We start from the raw sequence: 27962 nt of genomic DNA on the forward strand, positions 1-27962 counted from the left end.
TCAGCACAGCAGATCCTAATCCAACTCAGTATTGGAAAAAAACAAAAAAACAATCTCTGAAATAGAGATTAACCTGTTAAGATCAACTTCTGTCTTTTGAATAGTGCAATAGCTAACTGTTAATATAAATTAGTGCTGTCAGGCATTATTTTTTGGGGTGTCCAAACAGCTGATTGCTTACACACTCAAGAGGGTTCTGCATTCACCATTCCCATGTTCAAATAACTGAAGGAACATACTGGTAGTGCCTTGAGCTGCCTTTTTTCTTTCCCCCTATACAGCTAAACACTTCTCATGTTAGTGAGCTTTAACAGTTTTTCCTTACATATATGAACATTCTGGACAGCTAAACTCTGACAGTACAATTTACATACCCCAAAGACACAAACCCTGGTCAGAAACACAATGCAACCTATGAATTAATAGCTGTGTTTTGTTCTGCTGAACAGGGACTTATGGCGGCTTTTTAATTTTTTTTCTCCCCAGTAGGCCAGCAGAAGTGCTTAAAATTCAGCGTACATCATCTTTCACTGCCTAAAAGCACCATTTCTTGGCATCAGACTTTGTATCTCTAACAGCACAGCACTGATCCCAATGATGTTGTTCAACACTCATTACATTCTGCTGAAAAATTGGCCTGTTTTGCCAAGCTCTCATGACTTGGGCTGGTCTCCGCCTCTGGCTGATTTTCAAGTCTATCATCTTCTTAAAATGATCAAGCAGCCATTTTTCCTAGAACACAGAATTCACTCAGGTAAGATTCATGATGTTTATCAAAGAAATACTTATAACAAAATGCAATAGGAAATTCTCAACATGTCATTACTAATAAAAACACAAGAAAGCCCAGTAAACTTGGATAACAAAGTCCAATTGTCTTTCCACTGGAGACACAGGCTCCTAAGCCATACTGAGATCTGCAGACACTACGTGATTCATCACACTCACTTGGAGCAGCAGGCAGAACACAAAGAAAACTAATGCACAGATGCTCTAGTTCTAGGTGGTAAAGGTTTCATCTGTTACTTCTACCTGAGGAGCTTTATAAAGCTATTCACAGACATGCCACATACATGTGTGTTTGTATATTTTTTTTTAAGAGCTACAGTGGAGAACAGGAAATATTCTTCTACATCTAAATAAACAGTTTATTTTTAATTTCCCCTCCAACTCCTAATTATAGGCTTCCCAAGGGAGGAAGAAATAATTTCTAAGAAAAAATCAAGTCCTTAACATTTTATTAGGACAAGGTCTGTCACACATCCCTGTCCTGCTCCCTTAGCATAAGCCAACACACAGCACAAAGGCTGCCTTTTGGTTTCCTGGGCCTGCATCTGAGCCCACCCTTGCCCGCAGGGAAGGCAAGCGTGGATTCTTGCTGCTCCAGGCTCAGTTCACTGATGTTTCCTTAGTTAACTGATAGAACAAAAGCACCATGGGAAGGCTCCAGTAATTGGGACATAGCCCAGTTTTGGGTGTTTGCATTAAAAATGTATTTGACTAAACAAATTCTTTTTTAAAGTGAAAAACATCTTAGCTACGTTTTGTTGTTGTTATTTGACTGAAAGCCAGCCTGAAGTTTTGGAAGCTTGTGATGTGCCACAGGTCTCACATGGAACATTTTCCTTGAAGAAGTCCTAAATTCCTGTAATCAAGGAGTTACTTAATTCTCTTCAGTCATGCCTCCCAGTTAGGAATGTGGTTAGGATGTCTCATTAGGGAACAGCAGCGAATTCATGAGCCTGGCTTGCAAGGACTACCTGCAAGCCAACCAACCAACACTAGCCCTTGACATGCTGGAGGCAGCAGCACCTGTGTCACACCTTAGATACTATCTGATGTGGCAATTCCTGCATCTTAACTTCACTTGGGTTGCATCTCAAAAAACCCAACTCCTTTTAGCTTAATTAAAAAAAAAAAAAAAAAAAAAGAAAGAAAAAAGAAAATAAAGGAAAAAACAAAACCATCCTATTGTAAAATGCAGGAAATGCAGGTGAACCCAGTGGGAAGAAATGATGATGTCCAACTCCAGGTCAGAAGGCTGAATGATTTCTTTATCATAACTATGCTATAATACATTAATATACTATATACAGGAAGATACTAAAACTACATACCTACTTTTTCTAACTACCAAATCTAACTCCCAACTTGGGACCCTGTTCGCAAGAGTCCAGACACAGGTGGATCTGATTGGCCATCAGGCTCAAACAATCCTCACCAGAATCCAATCAAGCAATCACCCCAGGTAAACAATTCTCTAAACACATTTCACATGGGAAAAACAAGGAGCAGAAATAGAAATTGTTTTATCTTTCTTTCTCTCTGTGCACCTGTATGAAAAATCCTGAGAGAGAGAGAAATCTGCTTACCACACCATCCCTCAAACTTCTCACTTGAAAAGTCTGTGTTTAGGTCTTAGAATTACAGAAAAAACTGGCAAGCTAGATCCTCAAAGGCACCAGCACCAGAAACCAGAGTGACTTTGTCGCACCAGGCATATTTTAATATTTGAGATCTGGCTGTTGATCTTTGAAGGACTGGCACTAGCCCTAGGGACTGAAGCTGTCTCCCCACAGCACTGGCAAAGGCAAACCAGAAGAAAACTACCTCAAGCATTGCCTCCTCCAGGCTTATTGGTGTCCAGTGCATAGTTCCAGAACCAAAGGTCCTAGATAAAACACAGCAGCACAGCACTGCCATCTTGATGGCTTTTTCATCCATCAAACTTCAAATGTCCTCTAGTCTCTCCACAGCTGAATTTGTTTCTTAGCTGCAGCAAGCACCTGCAGACAATTGCTTAGTCTTCACTCCTTTCCTTTCCTCTAACCCCAATGCATCCTTTCCACTAGCCCCCGGTCCATGCATAGGTCTATGGTTTCAGCATTCTGATTTCTGCCTCATGCTGCCTTCCCCTTGCCCAGCTCACCTTCCCCTCCTGACAAACCTGCTTAAATCTGTCCCATCTCTACACATCCTCAATGCAGGCAGCAGTTTTCAGCAAGGATTTTGGGACTCGCAGAGTGGGTTCTTTCTCATCATGTCCTTGCCTTGACTACCTGTTAGATATGATGGTCAGCCGGACTCCCAACCATTTCCACCCAAACCTCAGCTTCTCTGCTTCTTGGGTTGAGCTTATGTTAAAATATCCACTCTAACCACTGCGCATAACAGATCACAATCCTTTCACTGACATGAAAGCAAATTGAATGCTTCAACTTACAAGAAGTTAGTGCATCCTCCCAAGAGCTGCCATACTACCCCTGAGTAATTTCAGACATTCTTCTCAGCCTGTTTCCATTTGCTATTCAAGCAAGCAGTGGTGGGGTATGGGTTCTGCTGGCTCACAGAAAATATAGTGTCTCTTCTATCAGCCCCTTGACACAGTGCTTCAAGAAAAATACCAACAAATTTCAGATGTGCACATAATTTATCCTGCAGTTTTGGAAATGAGAGCAGAGTTGAGCAAGTTCCCCAGATGGCTGAACTCTGATCTGTAAAGCCAGAACAATTTCCCAGCCATAAGAGGAGCAGGATGTGTTTACTCTTTTAGTCCTATCAGCACCACAGAACTAACACTAGTAGGAAGAAAATCCATATTTGTGGCTCCTCAAACCTTCTTCCCATACAAATCCTTGCTTGTTCAGGACAAGAATTAAGCCTGAGACAGAGAGAGGTGCACACATTTGTTAGACTGCTGCCAAATGCTGCTATGCACTTGACAGACGCCAACAAGCTCACAAAGGGTTTGATTTCCAAGTTGAACTTATTCATCAGCATTTTCAAGCCTTGAGCAATTCTTATACACTCACTCCAGAATTTGGCTGCCCAGAATTTGGAGAACCCCAAGGTGCCCCAGAGGAGAGTGATCCATGGGGATCTCTCTCTGTCTAGTTGTATCCTGTAAGTTGGAAAAATTAAAGGTTAAGACTCACGCAAGCAAGCTAAAACCTGCTTGTATGTCCACTGGAGAGAATGACAGGAAAGTGATTACAACGCAAATTCAGCAGAATTTTCCAGAACAAAGCTCTTTTCTAAGACATTGGCAGGAATGTATTTTCCCAGTTACATCTGTTTATGCAACTGAATTATATTTTATGTTCTCAAGTGGGAAAAGAACATCAAACAAACCCAGCAGCCTGAAAATCTTGCTCTCCTTTCCTCAAGATGTTGGTAAACACCAAATTTGAGATAGAAGGGGAAAGCACAAATACAAAAATCCCACAACTGTCAAATCCCCCAGACCAAAGCACACAGCTCCCTGACATTATTTTGTAGCAGAAGTTGCACAAACTTCTAAGTGGCAAACCACAAAAGTTGCCTCATATAATGAGCCTTATGATCAATACAAATACATATTATTTTAGTTCAGCCCCTCCTCCACACAGCGGCCCACAATAGTATTACACTGGATCAAATGAAGCATAAAATGGGTGCTGTCACCATCCATTTTTAGATCCGTCGCATGACATCCACTGGCTTTTTTCCTGGAAGAGCAGGCAATACTAATTGTGTCTATCGCTTTACTGCTAACACAGATAGTGCTGTCCTTAACTGCAGCCCCCAGAACACACTGGAGTTCACAGAAATCAAACCAGTGGAAGTTTACTGGGAAAACAGGTTGCTCTTCTTTATTTTATCTTCAGCTGCAAACATCATTATGAGTTTTCCTGTGCCTTGCTCAACTACAGAGATGCTATTTTTTAACATACTGACACCTTCTAACACAGGTTGTTCTTCACAACTTCCATTTTAATCTTTAGTCAGTTTTTGCAGTGCACAGCATGATCTATTTCAGAGCCATTCTGGTCACCACAGAAATCTCAAAGATAAAAGTGACACCAACACTGAATAATTCTTGGTGAACTTCCCTCTTTTGTCTTAAAACCTCTCTTCTGCAGAAGAGATTGTTTAATGACCTTGAACAACTACATGGTGGGTTTGCTTTTATCTAGCACCCCTTTTTGCCTTCCCCAGATGCACAGCAAACAAGTGCTCTGAAACGTGGACAAGCACTCCGAAAAGAGTTCCAAGCACTCTGAAAAGTGCACATAAACCTGGCTATTTTAACCATCAATTGTATCTTAATATACTTAATAAACATTTTAACTTCTACTTTCATTTTTAGAGGGACTTCTTCAAATTCCCCCTAAATGTTCTCCTCCCCTCATTCAAAACAAAGAAAATCATCTTAAAGTCACTAAAATATTTGTCTGGTTAACCAGCAGAGGAACCAGGAACCCATGACATATCTGGAACTCAATGGAAACAGGGAATATTCAAGTCAACAGTACTCTCATTCTTCTTTCTGCAATAGTCCCTTGCTGGGCAGGGTTTGTTTGCACTGAGGTTTGTATTAGAAACATACACACTTTGCTAAATTACACAAATTCCACAAACCTACACTAAAAATAATAAACTGCGTGAAAAGTGCCTGTGCCCAGCACTTAAGAGCCACAACAGGTGCCTCTGGATGGCAGACTGCCATGATGGCCCTACTCAAAACACTTGTCCCAAAATCTGCTCAAAGAAGTGATCCTCCTTCTTCCCCCCTTCCCCTTTTCCCATATAGTCCCCCCTTCCCATGGAAACCTTCAAAGAGTATTTTGATTCTTGCAGGCAAAATCATGTCCTGACTCATGCCTAGGAAATAAATTCCATGTGCTTACAAAATCTATGGTACAAAGTGGTTGCTAAGGTGCCACCCTCCACAAGACCCTGAAAAATGGGTCTTCTGCAGCCTATGGCAGGAGCTCATGCTCTCCACAGGCACTCCGGATCCTGGCATGGGAGCACCCAGCATGCTGCATGACACACAGTGGCTGTGAGACACTGCTGCTCCTTGAGTTGTGGGCCAGAAGTGCAGGGGCTGAAGAAACTGCACATTTCCTGTGCTGTCTCCAACACAGGTCACCTCTACAACACCCATCTACTTAGGTTTAAAGTAGGTAATAAACAGTTCACTTATATATGGAGCAAGGGGGTAAATAAGCCTGGCAATGCATTACTTCCCACGGTTCGTGGAAATACTTTGTGGCTATGCATTACAGAGCAACATCATTCATAGCAAAAGTCACCTAATAGGAAATTTCCAAAAGGAATTTCCAGGAAGAGTTCCAAACCCCATGCATTCTACTTTCACACTAAACCCCCAAGCTTCACTGCCCAAAGGGCAACAATTTAGCACACCTCCTACTCCAATATCCTATCCTGTTCTTCCCAATGAGCCAAACCATAATGGCAGCAACTTGCTAGGGCTGAAAGCAGCATGACAGGGTGCCCCCCCCGGCACACTTGTGCTCAGCCCCTTACTCACAATATTTCACAGTGATCACATATCTCTCCAATTTGCAGGAAACTCCCAGCCACACCCTTCCTTTCCTCACTACCAAGATGCCAATTTTTTCTCCTGAGAGAACACCTCCAGATCACTTTTCCACAATGTCCAACAGCATTCAGAAATCCTTTTCCAGATGCACTTACTGGAAATGCAGACCCCACAATTACAAAAGTTCTGGGATCTTAACTGTACTAGTGTGACTAATCTTTGAAAGCAGTATTTCAAAATACTTCTTCGAAATACACCGAAACATACATTCAAATTACTTCTTTTTTTTTTTTTTATGAGCTACTGAAGAAAAAGGATGCGGCCAGTCACGTGCAGCACTAACACTGCAGTTGGACAGACCGAGTTTTGACAGTACGAGACACATACAGAAACAAATCAGTTCATACCCAGAGAGGAAGGGGCTTGTGGGACTAATCTCTGTTAAGAAAACTAGGCATTCAAACCCAAATTTTCAAGATAATATGTTGTAGCTGTATAGCAACACTAGAAACAGGAGACTGCTGTACCTCTATCACACAGTGTCAGTAACTGAACTAATGTTGAAAGAGTAAAATCATGCCCCTTCAGGATCTTCCATCAAGATCCAATCAAACAGGTATTTTTACAATAACCAAGGCAACAGGGCAGAGTGAATTCGAAGGCAGAACTCAGCAGGATACAAAGAGGCCTGTCTGAAAATAATGCCAAGTAATCTCTCCGATTTTTAAATGGAAACAACTAGTAGCCCTTTATCAATTTCCACGTAGTTATAACCTGTTCCTGCCCAACATATCTTTCTACTGATAACTTATTACATCTTCAAGTTTCTCTGTTCTATTAAAAAAAACACAACCAACCAACCAAAAAAAAAATCACCTGACAGGCTCGTTTGGATTTTTCAGCTTCTTCGTGTCTCCTGTTAAGAGCTACAGAAATGCAGTTTACATGCTCTAAAAAAAATGAGCTACTTTGAAAACGTAACTTTTTAAACAGTTCAGAGAAGATGTCTGTCATCCTTTCATTTCCAAGCAGCAGTTTGTGTAGATTTTAGTATAATCAATTCATGTCCATGTCATGTTTCATTTTCATGCTTCATTTTCAAAGCCCACTAATCAGACTAATGAGATTGAATGTGAAGAAATCCCTTTGTTTCAAACTGAACAGCTTCTGAAACCACAGTTATAATGGTCTTTCTTTGCTTATTCATTTCCTGTTTGCAAGTAATAGCAAAAAAAAAAAAAAAAAAAAAAAAAGCATTGCAAAATTTTTCTGCTAAACCCTTAAGGCAGAAAGCCATCTCAGAACAGCATCCTCTGTAATTTAGAGGAGCTCAGGCTTTATGTTCCTGTAAGGGAGTCGCAGTGCTTTCCACTTTGTGAGCATGCTTAAATGAAAGTAAAATCCTATTAACTGCTTTGGTAGGGTCACAAGTATGCTCTATATGTTCCAAAGCAGGGGCTTACGACGGTCCAGTGAGCAAATGCCTGTCTGTAAGCAGCAGGGAATTTGTGCTGTGCTGAGCACACTCCCACATGGAGTCATCGATTCCCCCATGGCTGTGTACAACATGTCTAGGACCTGCCTGGGGATTGGGAGCCTCCTGGTTCCTTGGCCCACCTAAACCATCAACCACACATATACAGATAACCCAGTGCATGAGACAGAAGCCAGAGGTGAGGAATGGAAATTCCTACTTGGAGATTCATCCCAGGCCGCAATACAAACCTCCCTGTGCTCCTCAGAGCTTTTTGTCATGCATCAGTGGGAGCACAGAGAGATGCACCAAGAGACTTAAAAGGGAATACACTCAGTTATGGGACAATACCACAAAAGCCAACATTGTCTACCCTCCAACAACACTGATAAATTTGAAATCACAATCTAAACTATCTTGGCTTTAATTTGTTCATTCTGAAGTTGGGTTATTTTTTTTTTTTCTTTAACATCGCATACAAGCAAGGCTTGTTTCTGATCCTCTAAATGCCTGAGGAGCTGCCCAGACCACATGCTGAACAAGTGATGAGTACATCACAGAGTTAGAGGATCAGGAGCATTCCACCAAGCTTACTGCGAGTGTCACTAGACCTGCTCAGAATGAATATATAAGGTTCAGCTGTGGTTCAGAGTTCTCTGAAAGAATCTGGCTACACCTGTAAAGGGGCATGGAAACAGAGAGGGAGCAAGTTTCTCTTTTTAGCCTGTAACTTGATGACAGCACAAGCAGCACAATGCCGTGGTTTACATCTGACTATGGTCCCATTCAAAGCACAAAGTACCTACAGACAAAATCCAGGCAATCTATTTCCTCCTAAAACTGCAAGCCAAACATAAAAACACCCTCCTGCTACAATACATCCCAGGCTATAACAGAAGCTGTAAGACCTTCACAGATCACCAAGAACATCAGTGTGGCTTTAGGGAATTAAGGGGTACCAATTATTAATCCTCCTGTCCCCAACCAGTACATAGAGAAGGGATGAAGATGTCAGAAGATAGATTTACGACTGCACAGCAGGAGCCAACACTACTCCGTATGGTCTCTGCCTAAGTTAATCTCCAGCACATTCCTTGGGGAAAGGAGGAACACCACTGGTGAGAAGACAAAAAAGGCTTTTCACCTCCTGCTCCTTCCCACTCCTGGAACAAAAACACCTATCGCCTAGAGGCATCCTCCGTATCAGCTGGAGTTTGGCTGTGGAAACAAATGTGGAAGGACTGGGGCAGAGTCCATGGTGGGTTACAGCACCAGTCTAATGGCTGCTACCATGACAGCGTGTGTGCATGACCATTAGCCAGAGCCTACAACCACCCAGAGCTACCAGATATTTGAAAGTGTTTTTGTTCTCCATCTTCATTGGAAACAAACCTGAGCCCTCATTAGCAGTACCTTGGCAAAAAATAACTGAGAGCTGACAGATCTGAAGAATTCTGTGCAGAAAAATAATTTTAGCTTTCAACTATCTCAAATGATCCTCTGATGTTTAATTAGGAATAATTAAAGAGCAAACAAAAACCCTGAATCCTTTCATGAATACTTCATAGGTATATACTAGTTATTTCAAACAGGAGCTCAGTTCTAGGGTGGCAGACTCCCTTTGCACAGGAGCTGAAGAAAAGCAAACAAATCTGTTAAAGAAATAGAGCAAAAAGGTGTCAGATTTCTTCCAAAACAGTGGTATTTTTTGTCAACAAACTGGTTAGGAAGCTTGAACAAGATGCCTGACTAATGACAGACAGTGATCCCCCACACCAGCCTCAAGACACAGGTGTCATTAAAAGTCAACATGAAGCTTTACTTAAGTCTTTAAACACTGTACTGCCTCCCAGACCTGGGAAAAGAATAAAACTGCCTGAGCAGCTTGGGTTTGGCATAGAAAAAGAGCATTAATTAAGGAGTTGGGTTATTCCCAAATTGTACTGCTTAAGAAGCCCCATTATACCTGCTCCACAATAGGTGGGATGCATTTTCTTTCAGCAGTGCTGATGTCAGATGTTAATTGAAGACCGTGTAAGAAATACTCCCCTAAGATAAACTACCTTCAGCTGAAAAGATACCAGTCATGTTGCTGGGAGCCCTGTAAGGGAAGCTCACTGAATGTGTGGCTGAAGAGCAGGAGATATGGCAACACACACTCAAGCAACTTTAAATCTGGAGGATGTAATATTGTTTAGAGCCATCAGAGACACAGGAAGAGCAATGGAAAAGGATGATGGCACTCCTCAAGGCAAGGGAGTGCAGCCTCTACCATCCTACTACACCTCCTGACTTCTCTCTGTTTTTTGGCACAATCTGTGTTTTACCAACCTGAAGAATGTCCCTTCTGTGCTGCCAGATGCTGTTCCCACACTGAGCAGAGCAGGAGATAGTCACCACCTCGTGAGCATCCCCAGGCACGCTCATCCTCCCATGGGGGTGGGGGGGGAGGACAGGACAGAGCCCCACGGCTTTGGCACAGCTGTAAGGGCAGCAAGCCACACGCCACGGGCAGACACGTCACCTCTCCAGCAGATGTGGGAACAGCCTGTGGAGACCTTCCTGTGTGAGGGCGCAGCTGGCGCGGGGGCTGCCCCCACATCCTGCCCCCACCAGTCCAGCTGCATGGCCCAGCTGGGCACTGCTCTGGCCAGGGGGGACTGGCACGCACTGGCACGGAAGGGACGGCGGGCACAGCAGAGAGCGCCAAAAAGCAGCATGGAGAGAGTGGAGAAGTGAACAACAGCACCCCCACCACAACATTGCACCCCTTCTTAGAAAGCCCTGTGCCCCAGAATGACACAGGGGCTCATCTTCCCCTCCATGGCCACAAGAGCCTCCTGAGTGCACCAAAGGTCACCAGGGCAAGTGGCAGCAGAATCAGTTGTAGTTAGCACCTGGTCTGCAGACCTTCTGAGAGTGCTGAGGAAGATCCTGAAGGTTGGTCTGGAGGCTACACTCAGAAATTGAGAGCGTGTGCTGCATGGGGAAGAGCAGGTTCCCAGCTGCTGACTACGGGAAGGAAGGAGGCTCTGGAGCCACACTGTGAGGCACCCAAGGTGTGGAAGGACGATGGGGTTGGGGACCCTGTCTTCCTTGTCTCACTGGTCCCTCCAGATTTGAAGATCTCTGGTGCAGGGATTATTCCCTCCATGCTGGTATCTCCAAGAATGGTACCTTGAAAGCATTGGTGGCTCTACAGATTTCCATAGATATCTATTATACTGAGCAAGAAAGAGGAATTTTAGTCACAGGATGACAATGTAAAGGAGGTATTTAAATCAACCTCCACCTCTAAGCACTTACCATTCACCAGTAATGCTTTCACTGTACTGGTGTGCACTTCTTTTTGGCTCAGCAATGCATTAATTCAGCATTACATATGAATCCCCAAGGCAATTTTTGGTTACTTCTTCATGCCCAGCCCATCTTCCCTTGCATCTACAAAACCAGCATTTCACACTAAATAATCCAGAAGTCTGCTGACTAGAGCACTTCCTAACTGGAGAGAAAGCATCACAGCTTCACCCTCTTCCCCCTGCATTTCCAATGGCAGCACACTCTTCCTGTTTGGTGGACAGCCTTTCTGTCTACACAACTTCTGTCACTGTAGCTAAGCAATTACTAACAGCTAAGCTCCCAAATCCTAACCATAAAGAGTGGCAGGGCTGCGTGCCTGAGCATCACTTAATACTAATAATATTAATTCGAACCACACAATCTACAGCCTGATGCACTGACCACTCTGGACACAATGAGGAGGTCCAAGGCAGCCAGCAGACACTCCGCCCATTGCCCCAGGCAAGTTAAAATGCTGAATTTAACCTAGAATCCCAGTCTTGCAGATGTTCCTTCACCATCTCCCAGCCCAGCTGCTGTTCTTGCAGTTTTTTAAATACTTCAGAGGAACAACAGTATCTTTCTGAAGGAAGTTCAGCTGCACACAGTGAGCAAAACTAAGTAACAGTGCCTCAATTCCATTTCAGAACTAACAACCCTACATAGCTTGGACAAGCAAAATCATTTGCAGAACAAATGATAGTCAACAACTCACCAGCAGCAAAAGTCACATTTGTTTTTCCCTTCCATGTCCTCAGATAGTGCAGTCTGACCTCAGCACAGAGACTTCAGAGTTTAATCAAAAGACATGAAAGACTGAAAGACTGTTTCACTGATTTAAATATAGAACATCGACCTTAAAACCATCCTGAATTGTTATCCACCTTAGGAAAGGAAGAAGCAAGAGATACTGTACTACTCTAGGATTTTCAGCTACAGCTGTTAAATAAATTTTAAATTTTATTTCACTTTTTTTTTCAATATTTTCTGCAGAGAAATTGTCAAGAAATGTTACAGAATATCATGAAGGGTACACACTTGGAAACAAAAGAAAAATAAACACGCGAACTCCCAGATTACCATCTCCTTCCTTAATTGCTTTAGATCTAAAACAACATGCTTAAAGGTAGAATACTTGTGCAGTGGGAAATATATGGAGTAATATGCTTTAGTGATTATAACTGGGAGGGGGAGGGAAGACAGGTTCCCCCTTTCCTCCCATATATTTCGGGTGAAATTTTGGATGTGAAAAAATTTACAGAGCCCAAAATTAGTTACTTTTTGGGGAAGAGAACAACACAAATACATTATGAAATAGACTAATACCGTTTAACACCAAGAACAATAAAGGAACATCACAATGTTATCTAATGTATTCCTGGAGTTTTCATAACATGTCCTCACCTATCCACTCTTCATACTTACGCCAGGGAAACACACAGCAATACCTTGTGTATACTTTCATCTACAATCTTTCCTCAATATAAAAACACTTTTTTGCTACTAAAGTGTTCTTACTCATTCCTCCAGGAAACATTAACATCAGCAGATCTGATCAGGGACAAAGTCTCCCCAATGGTTAGACAGTGTTTATACTTTTAGTAAAAAAAAAAATGCAAGACACTAAGCCTTCTGGGATGAGTAAGCAGAAAAGAACATCTAGACCAGTGCAGCTATGCCATATGTTTCTTCATTAAAACAACTGTGCAACACTGAGTTAAAAAAACCACAAACTCTATGCCTCTCCAATAAGCAGTGGGGGAAATGACCTTATTTTTCTACACAGCCTGCCCTTTACCAATTGTCGTTTGAAGGACAACAAACCACAGGCAAACAAACTCAATCATCCCCCAAGGATCCCTGAAATAGTTTAGCCCTGATATTAAGTTCTTAAGGGGCTCTTCCCAGAAGCACACATATTTTTTTCATAAGCATTTACCTAAGAAAAGTGAAGCAATGAAGCACACAAATGCCGGTTTATGTAAGCCCATTCATGTGCAAACATGCACATAAATACCAAAGGTTGAAATGTGGGATCTCATTCGAAGGTGCTTAGAGGGCAAATGTCTGACTTCATGCAAACAAGATCTTAACACCTGAGGTTCTGGGGACGGGAACTTAAAACTCATGGCGAGAAATCGGTCTTGGTCATGATGACATACAACTGTAGTCAATATTTGTCTTCTGAAGCCATCAAGTGTTTTGCATACATAAACGTTGACAATTTAATTCAGTAAATCTCAGATGCGCATAAAGCAAAATTATATTGAATTCAGTTACAGTATTGCACAATACGTAAAGCTTGTCCACTTTCAGTTTTATATATGTAAAAAAAAACTTAAACCTTTTATTCCTCTTTTTTTTTTTCCTTTTGGTCTGTGCTTCTTGATTTTCCTAGACCCCACAGGAAAGATGCATTTCACTGACAGAGTGAATTGTTTAACCTTCTCAGTGATGACCAAACACAAATGGACTCTGCTTTAGAGACTGAATTATCTGTGCAAATGTACGATTAAGACCATATGGCCTTTTGAGCTAACTTACAGATGCAAAACCATCCCGTTCAGAACATTTTCAGTCATAGCATGAAATGAAAGAAAACAAAACCTCATTACATTTTGCTATCCATAAACACAAGCTTTGAAAACTCACTTCTTTAATCCATTGGAGAGAACAGACCACTAAAGCCCCTTCAAAACACTTCCCTGCATGGCTTACTTATCTATGGGAAATTAATAAAATCCTCACTGTGATAACAAGTGATCATCATTGCAACTGCTCCCAGAAGCCCAAGATGCCTTCTCTGGGCTGTTTCTGAAGGAGAGTCATGAATTACACAGAAGTGTGTGAAGGTTCAAGAAATGTTAGACCCAAACTTATTGTACCTTTCCACTCCACTGTGCCTGTGGTGAAGTACCTGTGACCTTCCAGTATAACCTTTTATTTCATTTCCTCAACAACGCTTAGTAGCAAAGAAAAAAATCTTAGGTCCCTGCATTTCAAGTACCTGTGATGAAAGAAAAGCCTCTAGGTCACATTCCCACCATCCAGAGCTAGACTATTTGAAACAGATCCATATGCCACTCCTGAAAGTGATTTTGATGAGCAGAAATCACTGACTAATGATGCCCATGAGGTGTTTTTCTACCCTCTGCAAAGCCATTACCATTTTCAAGATTCATTACCCACTACTGATAGACCTTTCTATCACCATAGCGTATTGTTGCAATTTATATTCAGTCTCATTTCCCCATAATTTTATGCCCTTCCTCCCTAGAAGGACGCCAAGAATCACTGCACCTTACCATGAAGAAACTAACTTTGCCAACAGGTCGACAGCAGCTGCTTCTGAACATCTGGCTTAATCTGTTGCCAGAAGCATAATTATCACCAATAATGCTTAACTTCCTGAGATGTTGGCAAGAATCACAATTTTTGGTGGGTTTTCTTACCCATATAATGGACAGCAATTATCAGACACGAAAAGACATCAGAAAAATTCCTCCCTTCTAGACCTAGGTGGCAAAAGCTGTCATCTCAAGATATGACTTAATATGCATTTTGGGCACAGTATCTAAAGAAACCCAAACCACCAAACATTATTCTTTGAATACTAATCTTTCTCCTGGTTCATTCTGGTGGCAGTGACAAGAGACAGAAGACAGATTATAACAAATGGTTACTCAAAGCCACCTCTGAAACATCCTGAGAAAGGACCTGTCTTTAACTGGTAGTATGTACAAGGGCCTGATAAAACACACAGTCATAATGAAAAAAAGATCAAAGATCCTTGGACTAACTGATTTATTGCTAATTTTTCCTATTTGGTTTCACGCTGTCATCTTTTGCATACCAGAACAAAACCTCTCTGCTATCTCAAAATTTTCACACTCCGCATGGGTTTGACTTTGATAGTCCCATGGGTTCTGAGGGCATACCAGTACCAATATTCCTCCTGAAATTAGAATCAGGCTTTCACCTGTCTGGAACATGATAGTGTGAACTGTTCCCAGTGTAACATTTGGTATAGTTTAGATCATTTCTTCATCTGAAAGCAAATTTATGATAGAGAAAGAAGCTGAGAAGGGAAAGGAGTAAATAAACTTCTAATACTGCTAAGAAGCTGCCAGACAGGCAATAATTTCGTGTTACATTATTTAACACTTACTGGAGAATAAAGAAGGTAGAAATTATTCCCCTATTTCACATGGCTTTCTGTCCAGTAGGCAGGTTTCTGTCCAAGTTCTTCCCATCTTTTCTGAGCTTGAGCCCTTCTTTATCAAAAGTGATCCTTCACCAGCCTCAAACATCACTTGCAGCTCCTGGCCAAAGGCTTGCCTGTCTTGAATTTACAGGTACTGTGGTGTCTACATAAACCATCTTTGTTTTTATTCATTAGGTCATATACATAACTTGTTACTGGGGGACAAAAAGATGTAAAATTATTGCCAGAGCAATTCTTTTACCTCTTTCGCACTCCAAATCAACTCTCTCCTATGTATTCTGTGAAAAAATGCAGAGTTTAGACTTACTAGCCACATTTTAAAACTGTATTCTTTCTTATTAAGTATGACCATTAGCTTCCTCTCTTGAGTTAAGGATTTTTTGCAAAGTTGAAGTATTCACCTCCTGTGTTTTTGGTTATATTCCAGACTTTTCAAGCTTGAATTGACAGATTTTTAACCATGATTTGCTAGGAATGGGAAGTGAGCATGCCCAAGAATAACCTCCTTCACTTCTTTGCCCATTGGGGATTATCATACCTTACAAGGTATTTCAACACTATAAACCACTTAAATTAGTCTAGCCATTCTTCTTTCGCTTACTGATCCTAGAATGTCTTCATATGCAATGTCTTTTTCACATGTTGCCAAACAATTGTGGAGACTTCATTAGTAATCCTATCTGTTTTGTCATAAATGGAAAAATTGAACAAAGAGTTATTCAGTTCCAGCCAAAGTAGCATTCAAGCAATTTTTAATTTTATTTAATCCACAGCTGAAATATAAGCTGAAATATAAAATGTATTAATGCAGACTTCTGCTTCTGAGAATGAAATTTATCCCTTACACCAACATGTAGCTCCAAGGTAGCCTCAGAGAGGAAATTACATAGCCTGATTTTGCTTTAGCTTTTCAGAGAGTAAAGTGAAAATAACCATTGGTTGTTATTGAATAAGATAAAGTATTTAGAGTCGAAAACTGCTCTATGTAATAATTCTCATTACAAAGTGTACAACTGCTGTCCTACCTTTTATATTCACAGCAAGCATTTAAAGGCCATGAACTTGAAGAGCACACTGTTAAAGTCTTCTCCCACATGCAGCTGTCAGTGTGGAATAAGGAAAATACTTCTCAAGCTGTTTTGCTTGTGCATATCTACAGGACACAGGTGAATACCTATGTGACTTGCTATTGATTTAAACACAAAATAAGTGTGAATGTGAGAAGCACACCCAGATTCCAGTTTACAGTCAACTTGTGTAACCTCTTTTTAAGTCAGGTATTTCAGAGTGCTCTGTCTCTTTACCTATCTAGTTATTTCCAAACACAGAGCCCATCTCAAGGAAGTTCAGTATTTTACACAAGAAATAACTCTTTTTTTTCACCAGAAGATAAACATTTTACTGGGCAATGCCAATAAAAGAGCAGCTCAACAGGACCAAGAACATCAGATACTGATCTTGTAAATCTATGGCTTTCAATTCTGCCTCTAATTACAGAATAGCATGGATTCAGTAGAGCACAAAGGCATTTTCTTGTGTCAACAGGACCATAGCAATGTTCAAATACTTCTTGTGCTTTGGTTTTGTATCTTATGATATATCTGTTGCTTTTTGTATTCATGTCTCAATCCTGATTCACCTTCAGTGAACCGGGTGACCTTGATTCATGCCTACGCAGATGGCCACATTCAGGCTCATTGGCACATCTCACACACCTAAAAGATCACCTGTCCCGTGCCTCTTGGCTCACATATGTTGCTTAACCAAGCTGTATTGTGCGCCATGTAACAAAATATCTTCCCTTTTCCAGGACACCAAATACATTATCTGCCCTTCTCTGTTCATATTGACTTTTCTGTATTAGCACAGTGCCTCTGTTAGCAAGGAACAGCAGGGACCTCAGCACTGTGTTCAGGCAGGCAAGAGCACAACAGAGGTTCTGGTTTTTAACCTCTGCTCTACCTCCACAGTGCTGCAGTTGTGGCAGGCAGAGAGCTGTACAACTCTCCAAACACACGGTGTTTGCCCAGTAGCAGACTGAACCACAGCTGCATTTGTCCCTTCCCCAACTCTCCAAGGGCTTCCTTTTCTCAAGAAGAAAGACCAACACCACTGGTGGGAAGATCCAAGCTGGGAAGAAAAGGAGAAGTACAAAAGCTGTATATTCAGGAAATGCTGTTCAGTGCTCAGTTTCTTGGTGAGATGATCAGGAACAACAAACTGAGACAGGGGAGGAGAGAGTGATAAAGAGAGCACAGCAGGTGAAAAGGAGAGCTGGGATCTGCTAAATCACTGGGGTGTGATTAGCTCCAATCCCACATGGAAAATTCAATCTATTTTTCATCTAAATTGAATCCTGGATTTCTAATAGGCAACCCGCATAGCTGCATGCAAATTCCAGAAATTCATACCAAGTACTGCACTTGATGGAGGTCTATACTGAAGTGACGGGAATAGACACTCAAAGACATCAACAGGCTATTCAAGCGCTTCCAGGAAAACACAGCACAGACTTTGACTCAACAATAATAGCTCTGCACAGGCTTCCTGTGAATCCTCACACATGGACAAGTATTTAGAAACGAAAGGCTCTAGTTCAGCCCACTGCAAGTGATATATACATGCTCTGTAATTTCCATATCTTATATCAACAGGTCTTTTGGTAAAGCTGTCTTGAAAGGCGCAGTGTAATTGCCACAGATTAGTGGGTTTTGGTATAGTCAGCCTCAAAGCCTCCCTTCAAGCTATCAACAAGAACTTTGTATCTCTGGGATGTAAGGTTTCCTCACTCAGGCACAGAATAGATGAGGCTATACAAGATGAGCAACAGCAGGCTATTTTAAAGCTGATATAGGAGCAAAAAGCAATGTTGAAATACAAACAAAATTAAGTCTTTTTGCTCCCTTCAAGACTTGTCACTAAAAAAAGGTGGCTTCCTACTTTCAGGGGAACAGATTTGATGTTGCTGCATCTGTTGTGGTTTTATTCAACACTGTGCTGAGGAGGACAGAACTGTGCACCTTTTGCAATACAAATAATTTTCTTCACCTTTCAGTTTCCTGGATCAGCCCCATTTCAAGCTCATGATATAATATTCCAGTAACTCTGCTTCCACCCTTGCTTTCCACTAACAAAAAAAAAAAAAACCCGAAAACAAACAAATACCGAAACAAACAAAAATCCAAACAAACAAAACCCAAAACAAAACAAAAAAAAACCACTATCACTGATGCAATATTTAGCACAAAATGCTGTTTATTTTAGCCTTTTCTAAAATGCAGAGCCTTTCAGAACACTTTCTCCAGTCATGTATGGTAATGGAAATGAGACCACAGCTGAATAAGCTGCAATAGCATTAAGCCACCCTTCTGCCCACTTCTCTCTACAGTTTCTTCTAAAGCTACACAATTAGAATATATGTAACCAGGAGTGGGTGGTGCTTTGCAGCTTCAAGCAGACACACAAAGTATGGAGAATCCAGAGAAGCAAACATGTTGCTCTAATCTCCAAGGAACATTCAGAAGACACACATGGTTAGAGCATGGTGCTAATAACACCAGGTTGTGTGTTTGATCCCCTTACAGGCCATTCACTTAAGACTTGGACTCGATGATCCTTGTGAATCCCTTCCAACTCAGAATATCCTGTGATAGTCTACCTTAGACATGGTTTTCACCTTAGGTAAAAACCACAAATATCACATTGGAAAAATGGTTAAATACACTGAAATCTCAAAAATAATCAAGCAAGCAAATCAAGCTCATGCAAATGTGAACATTTAGGCAACATAAGGAAGGAATAATTAAGAGAATAAGAGTGATTTCTTACTAAAACAATAATAAAAATTTTAATCTTGTGGAAGCAGTTGTATAAGAAAGGGTTGGGTTATCCAAGACACAAATGAGTTCCTGAGATGTCAGTGGGTGACAAATCAGGTAGGAAGAACCAGAGACTACTTGACTACAAGGCAGGAGTTTCTTATATCATCCTTATCTGATAAGATCTCTTGCTAGTCAAGGAGGACGTGCTCTAAAGCCAAACAGTCTAATGTATAGAAGCTTGAGAAGAAATTTGTAGCAGAACAAGCTGAACTCAATCCCCTAACCATTGGGTCATCACTGCTTACCAACACCTACAATATAAAGATCTTTATGTGGCAGTTTAAAGAGGAAGACCAGCTAGTGGATGAACAGAGGTTAGTTGCATACTGCAGCATTATTTGCATGGGATTTTATACCAAGAGAAATGGTCTATAATGAAAGGACTCAAGATTTTTGTTGCATTAGAGAAGTGAGGTTCACATACTCCCACCTTGCAAGTAAGAAGCCTCAAGCAGAAACATGAAAATCTACACATTTGTCACTTAAGTCTAGATTACATATTTTCTTACTAATTTCACCTCATGATCAATTTTCGACCATAATACTGAAAGAAATGGGACAGTTACGATCTTAAGGGAAACTCCTAGCAACTTCTATCTCCTGTACAGCTTCAAAGTGTGGACAGCAGCACAAGCTGACTAATGAAGCAAGGCATTGGACTGCAACTGCAGATTTCAGTCCCAAGATCAAGGATACACTGGCAAAGGCCAGACAGGGAAGAATTCACCTCACCATGTCAGAAGGCATCTTGGAAAATAAAAATCTTACTCTTCACATTATCTTTCTCTGCTGGGGATGAGGGAAGAAGAGCATGCTAAGAAGCCTTCTAACAAGACGATTTGCTTATTTTTTTCCTTTTGTAGGACAGAATCCCCTATATCACCTTGTTTGTTGCTGGAAGACTATCCCTGCTACACAGGCTTGGTTGACCTATCCTCTGAGAGCACTGCCTTTGCTATAGGCAGGCAGATGTTCTTCCTGTCCTGGAAAGAATAGGTACTGGAGAATGCTGCTGGGATTTTTCCCTAAACATCCTTAGGAAGTAGACTTCAAACAGAAATGCTACAAGTCTAAGTACCAGATGTAGCTACATGCTGCACAAACGTATTTTAATGATTCCAAATTAGGTAGAGTGGCAGGATGGCACCAACCAACTTTGGGGCAATTTATATCATAAAGTAATGACTAGGGGAGGAAAAGTAAGAGTAAACTGATAACCTGCACTTTGAATGTTCAAGCAGCAAGCACAACATCAAACGTGTGAAATGCTTTGGAACACAGCTAAGGATGAATCTCCAGGTTTCCCCTGCCTGCAGAAATCTGTGATGCAGAAAGCTAACAAATTTTACTCAGTTGATACAGAGCTTTGAAATGGGCTATATGTACTTACAAGTCCAGACTGCAGACCTGATAGACTGGGTTGTATAGAAGAGGGCCTCTCCGTATTAATTACTGGAATCTACCCCAAAGATTTTTTTGTGTGCGTGCTCTCTCCTTACAATGAGAAAGAAAAGTCCTAGCCCTAGAAACCAAACCCAAATGGTGCTTTACATAAGACCTCTAGCTTCATATTTTTCACAATATGAAAATATTGTGAAAATATTTCTGTCAAGAGCTTTATTTTTGCAATACATAGAAAGTAAATATTTGTGAAAATATTGTGAAAATATTTCTTTCAAGAGCTTTATTTTTGCAATACAGAGAAAGTACTTGAAAAGCTGTGACCTGAAAGAGCACAGAAGTTCATTGTGACGCTGATATCTGCTTAACCTCACATCTCTATTTCTGTTCCTACTACAGCTATGACTGACTGATTTTAATCAGTATCACAACCTTTCATATTAGCTCTAGAACACAGAAACATAGAACAGAGAGGGAAGGAAGAAAAAATATGGCAAAAAAAATTACCTTCTGTATTTAATTATCAGCATGACCCGTCTTTAACCCAAACACTATGGTTAATAGGTTTCCTGTAGCCATCATGTGATTAGCAGCTCTTGCACCTGTTGGCATATTTAGGCATATATTTTTGAGTTAACAGTCAGTGTCTCTTTCTAAATAAGCCATGACTACATTTTAAATTGCTGAAGTCAACTTCCTCAAGCAACCACAAAGCAAGACATTCTCGTGGGAAAAAAAAAAGAAAAGAAAAAAGTGCTAGACATCAGTTTTGAGCTCAGAAAACCTCAACTAAACCCGCCAATTATTTTATCAGAAGAATGGAAAAGCAATTAGAAGCAACCTGGTCAAAATAGAGAATAAGAAATATAGAGTGGGATAATAGGGTCACAGGTGGAAAAATATCTTTATCTGTATCTTTATCTTCACTTTGAAGTGCTGTTGCTTTACCCTGATTATCATAGATAACAAGTTCTCTAAGGGCAAACATTGTAGTATTCCTCTAAAAACACTCAGAACAATATAACTAATTCCCATTCAGGAAGAGAACAGAAGGCTTCTGGCACAGAGCACCTCACAGAGTTGCTTTAACAACTCTCTTACATGTTTGCACTTGGAAAATAACATCACCCAAAAAATACAAAGTTGGGGGGTTTGGGTTTGTTGGGTTTTTTTATGAAACAACGGAGTCATTTACCCTATTCCTGCTTTCCCTTGTGCCTCAAAGCATTGTTATTAAAATAGGTTTTGTCTTCCAGGTTATGTTTCAGGATCAAATTTTGTGATCGTAGTTTACATTACACCCCAAGTAACACATTTTGATCTCATCCTCATCTCCACTCATTCCTTTCTCAGACCTCCTTGATGGGGCAGAGCTGGATTTCCACTCCCTGCCCAAGCACACCCAGCTCCTTTCCCACCAAAGGGGTAAGGGAATGATTCTGTCTGGGGGGGTTTCACTCAAAGGCTTTGTAGGTACCTTGTACCTAGTGTCACCACACAGGGTCTTCCCTGGTTACCAGGCAGTCACTATGACTGCGTGACTGCATTTGTTTGAGACCATTGCTACAAGGACATGCACCAAGCTTCATCTTCCACTAGTATTCGTTCATGGTTTCATATATAGGAATGAATGGAAAGATACCCTAATACCAAAACACTGGCACTAACTGTTCAACTGTATTTGTGGGCTGCGTAAAATACAATCCTTTGGAACAGTTAAGGCCGTGTGGGTTGTTTTTTTTGTTTGGTTTCTTTTTTTTTTTTTTTTTTTTTTTTTTTTGCATGGACAAGACCCAAGATACTAACTGTCATTATAAGATTCTGGCTTGCAGTCAGCTGATCCTTTTGTATGGATCAGTTGGGCTTTTGCATGAGCTCTGCCCAGGCACAGCCCTCAGCTCAGGCTGCTCAAATTGAAGCAAGCACGTCTTCATAAAAGGCTGCTCTGTACTAAACACGCAACCACTGCCCAGCATCACATGAAGAGAAAGAAACAAATTGTGAGTCTTTCCTCCAGCTCAGTTTTTTATTTGAAAAAGAAACCATCTCTGCAAAAGCTGAGGGTGAAGAAGAAAACTTGTTATTAGGTCTGACTTTTGCCCAACAAGCAGGTTGATAGCTTGTTGAAGAATTTGGTAACTAGGTGATACAGAAATGAAAGAGGGAATCTACAGCTTTCACCTTGCTACAGAAAACAGCCTGACAGGATATGCAACCTAACTCACCACAAGGACAAACCTGGGAGTTTCTTGCCATCATCCTCAGATAAAGCCCTTCAATTTTTGTGAATAAATTGTGTTAACCGTCATAAATGCCTCCTATCTCATCTCCACATGAAGCCATACACTTCCGTATATCATTATTGTTTCTATAACATACTAGTGACATACTATGTTGCCCCAGGGTTTATTGCTTGATTTCTGTTTTTGAAGTTGCTGTATCTGCTCTGAGTACTAATTATGGTTTTGTACTTATGGTTTGAAGAATGATGTTAAAAAGAAATAGCGAGCAAGAGCAGAATTGCTACTACAGAAAAGTAGTTATGCTGCTTTGCCATGGGTTTCGCTATACAGTTTTGACAAGGGTGATACATGTGTTTCTCAGGCACTAGGCACATTGGGTAGCCATGAATTAAACAGACACAGATTTGGGTTTTCCTGCTTACTCACTTTTTTTTTTCCTGTAGCTGTTTAAGAAGTTGAAAGAAAACCTCAGGAGTGTTAGGTCATGTGATAAAAATTCCTTTGCACACACCCAAATGAGCATAGAGACATGGTGGCAGGAGGGGAAGCCCAAATAATACCCTGCCCTGGCTAGTCACAGGAGCCATGAGCTCACCACAGCCTGATCTCCACAATCTCACAGGAATATGGAGGCACTAGGGCTGGAACCCAAATGAAGAAAAAGAGACTCTACCTAGACCCCTCCTGGGACTGTCCCAGCAGGGCTTCAGACCCAGTGCCCAGGCATGAAACTCATCAAGATGGATCAACACTAGAATGCCTTTTGGATGGAGGGAAGTTGCTGCCCAGGGGTATTGGACATATTGTAGAATACAGGGGCAGAGCAATTTGGGATTGCAGAAGACTTTCTACAGGGTGTTAGGAAAGGCACCAGAGGTGAAGAAATGAATGGATTTAGGTGATTTCGAATGAACAGCTATGGGGAAAAGAAGGATACAAAGGAATATAAAAGATTGGTCACATGTAACCAGTTTGCTCTTTGGTATACTTGTCTGGCTGCACCGACCCTGACTTCTTATCAAATTAATTTCTAACTTTTATGCTGGGTGAGGGATTCTATTCATTATGTAAATGCATGTGTACAGGGATCTGAGTGCATCTGCTGGACTCAGAGCCTGGGTTGAGTGTCATGTATCCATGGAGTGAGCACAGGTGTGCAGGAGAGCACGTGAGTGCAAGAAAGGCCTGAGCTGAACTAGCTAGTGAGGAGATGAACCAGCCTAGGAGCCAGGGATATCTCTATGGGCAAGAACACAAGGGAGTCAGCTACTGGAGACCAGGGCCAAAAATACATATACCTTTTCCCCCACCCTGCAGTAGAGGACCTCTACCCTACTCAGCAGGAAAAGGGAGCAGCATGCAGCCTTTACTAAGGAATGCATTGCCTGGGAATACATTGTTAGCCTCGCTGCAGGTTGGGCCTGGAAGTGCAGCTGCCTCACCTATCTCGAGCTGCTGGTGATCTATCTTCCCCTAACATAGCACTCTTTTCTGGATTATTACGACTTGCACATAAATTGTTGTCACTACTCCATACCACAGGTATGTTTCATAAAGTACTCTAATAATCAAGAGGGACCTATATGCAACAAATGATTGTTTCAGCATCTTGCCTTCTCAAGTTCACTCTGACTTATAAAAAAGAAACGCAATGGCTACTATATTAATAATCCTCTGAAACTTAGATTGAGGCAATTCAACTGGGGAAAAGAAGAGTCATGAGAGAGTGAACCATCTATTATTCACAGGAAAGAGTAAATGTGTTCGTTGTTCACTGGCAAATCCCTGACTAGGATCATGAAGGACCTCCATATCTCTTAATTTATCCATTACCATATATTAAGGGCCATAGCCCTTAACAGACATAGCCATAGCCCTCCTTCAGAGATGAGGAAAAGTAGACTTTCAATACTGAAAGCAGTTGGAGAAGGCTCTGCCTGAAGGGTGTGCAGGCTATATAAACAGGAAAGGAAACACAGGCAGGGAGAGGCTGAGTGCCTTTCCCCAGGTCATGCGCCAGAACCTTGAGAGAGCCAGAAATAGCACTCTGGCTTCCTGAGCCCCCTCCATCCCACGGCACACCTGGTCTCCCACGCAGTTAGCCTGCAGACATCAGTCTCGGCTAGAGACACCCTTTCAGACATCAGTGCATCTGGAAAACAGAGCAGCAGCAGCCTCACAGGAGCAGCATCTTTACTCTTTTCAGGAACTGAAGTTTTAGGAGAAAGTATTGGGACAGGACATATTATACAACAGTGGTGATATTTTAATATTCTTCACCCCAAATCAGTTGTCTTTCCTTTCCTGGATAGCATTTAAAGGATTTGTTCTTCACTGTAAACTCATAGTTTCTCCTCCCACGTACGAGGCTATTTTTAATCATCAACACAAAGTCGATGGACAACATCATCACAAAGTCTAGTTATACGACTGCTAAAAAAAAAAGCTCCCATTTTAAGCACTAATAAACCAAAAATCATAGCACAAGAAGAAATCACTCTGCTAGACAAACATCAAACACAATACACAGCATTATTGTTTGCCCTTCCCTGTGAACAGTGGAGACATGTCACCCTGGAAGTCATTCTTAGTTAAAGCAACTGAAGTACAGAAATACTCATTCTCCTCATACTCCATGTGATAACAACTGCATTATCTGAAAAGAGTGCTTGGGGCCTGTTAACCCACAAGCAAAATTCATCAGATGAGAATGAGATGGGTATTCATTCTTCTTGGCCCTTTTCTACCAGCAGAGCAGTGCTTGGGTTCCTTAAGCAGCTCAGAAAATCAAGAGTGCAGGCAGTGGTGTCTCATTCAAGAGCAGCATCTGCGTCATTCCCACCCAGCAGCATATGCACTCGGTGCTCTATTTCATACCCCCAGGACTGTCTGGCTGTGTTAATGCAATAAGTAGGTGTTTCAGTTTCCTTGTTACTGCTATAGCAGGATTTGGGGGAGGGTTTGAATTTTAACCTAGGGAAATTGTATATAAAATTTTTTCTTGAGCCTCTGGGCTGCTTTCTCTTCCAGAGGGAGCATACCTTAGCTAAACAAAATGCCTCCTCCCTCTCTTCCAGGTTTGAGCTAATTACACATCCATATTACTCAGTATTCACAGGCTGCTACCTCTCTTTGCAGTAACAACAGTCATGTAAGAACCAAAAAATGTAACATTTGTGAATGCATCCTGCCTCGGTACATGCAGCCATGCACCACCACAACCACACCAGTGTTACTGGGAACATGTCCTGCCTCATGCCATCTCGTGCTATTCTACTTCTGCCTCCACCCTGTACATTCCCACCCTATGGCTGAAGCTAATTTGCTTGTAAAGCCTCCAAGCCCTAGGAACAGGCTGCTGTCACCTGCTTTCCATGGTCTTTCAGCTCCTTTGTCCTCGAGGTTTAATTGTCAAAGCTGAGCTCTCCTGGGCATGTAGCAGAAGTGGCACAGCCTAGGCTACCACCTCCTCATCAGAGTGGGGCAGGGGGAGAGGACAGCAAAGCATAGCTCTGTGCCCAGCTCCAGCCCTGCACTGGGCAAGAGAGAAGGAACCAGGCAAGGGAGAAGGGCACCAGGCATGCTGGGCAGGCTGCAGCCTGGGGAGGTGCAGGGGAAAGGCTCCTCTCATCCCATTTCTGTTTTGAGATGCGTTACTCTCATTTGGCAAAATCTTGCTATTCTTCTTGAACACCAGGCTCCTCTGGGGCTGAAGAAGGAAGGGCCAAATGTTTTGATGATGCATGTAGGGCCTGGAGTAAACCAAAGTGAATTAATAACGCTACACCTGGGCACTGAGTGCACACGCGGCCTATTACTCGGAGGCTGCGAGCCAAATGCCATTAACCTCCGAGGCAGATCATTATTAGACCATAACACCCAACCTGTCATGTATCATTGTTTCATTAACACAGTTCTGGAAAGCCTCTAATAAAGTCAGGGAAACTGTTGCCTCAAAATTAGCAGAGATTACAAGATCTTCCATGTGGATACTGAAGAGAAGAAAAGGAAGTTTATGACAATAATTTTAAGGGCATTAGAGATAACTGTGATAATTTTGCTTCTGATCTAAAGCCCACTGAAGGCAGTAAACAGGCCCCTATCCTTTTCTTCTGAAACAGATTTTATTATTATAAATATGATTCTCCCCCACTCATTTCTTAAATTAAATTAGAGGTTGCCCAGCCCAGAAGAAACCTGTAATGCATATGCCAAAATATTTGCATGGCTGACAAGCTCTCTCTTTGAATCTTCATGAAAGGCATATAATTGTGTTTAATGCAATTTATTTGTCATTAAAGAAATAAGCTTTGATCCAAACATCTTTGCAACACAGATCCAAAGAAACTAAGACTCCAGGTCTATTTTAAAGCAATGTGCATTTAACATTCATTCCTTTCCTTATCTGATTAGAAAATTTATTCCTTAGTAGATTATAAAAATATAACAAAAACAACAAAAGGTTATACTTACATAAGTTTATTAATGTATTATAACTTTGCCTGGGCTAGTTTGCTGTTGGACTATTTATTGTTTTAAGAAGGGTCATTTTCACCCCACTTATACAAAAACTCTTCACAACAAATATTATTGACTATTCCATCCCCCAACAAGTTTTAGATAGCATCTAACCAAGTAGGTTTCCAGTGTTTCAATGGGTCTCCCAATGGCAGCTGACAGAAACCCCCAGAAATTTAACTGAGGAAAGAAGGACAATGAGAGTTTTGAAAACCTTTAATTGAAACACTTTTATGAATTATTTTAATGACAGTGGCAGTTTGTCTGCATTTAAGCATCTATGCAACATGTGCAGGGCCAATGTGATCAAGGTACTTCTGTGCACAGGGGAGGAACAAGCTACTGGTTTGGAGGTTTTCTACGTAGGTTTCTTTTTTTCTTTGTTTTTGGTGTAATCCAGATATGAACAAATTAAATGCTTCAGAATGTGATCAGTTTAAAAAAAAAAAAAAAAGAGGGAGGAAAAAAAAAAATAAAAAAAAATAAATAAAAAAAAAAGCAAACAAATGGAAAAGTAAAAAAAAAAACAAAAAAAACACCTCTAACAGAAAAA

The sequence above is a fragment of the Vidua macroura genome, chromosome 3, assembly GCF_024509145.1.
Source record: "Vidua macroura isolate BioBank_ID:100142 chromosome 3, ASM2450914v1, whole genome shotgun sequence".
Taxonomy (NCBI): domain Eukaryota; kingdom Metazoa; phylum Chordata; class Aves; order Passeriformes; family Viduidae; genus Vidua; species Vidua macroura.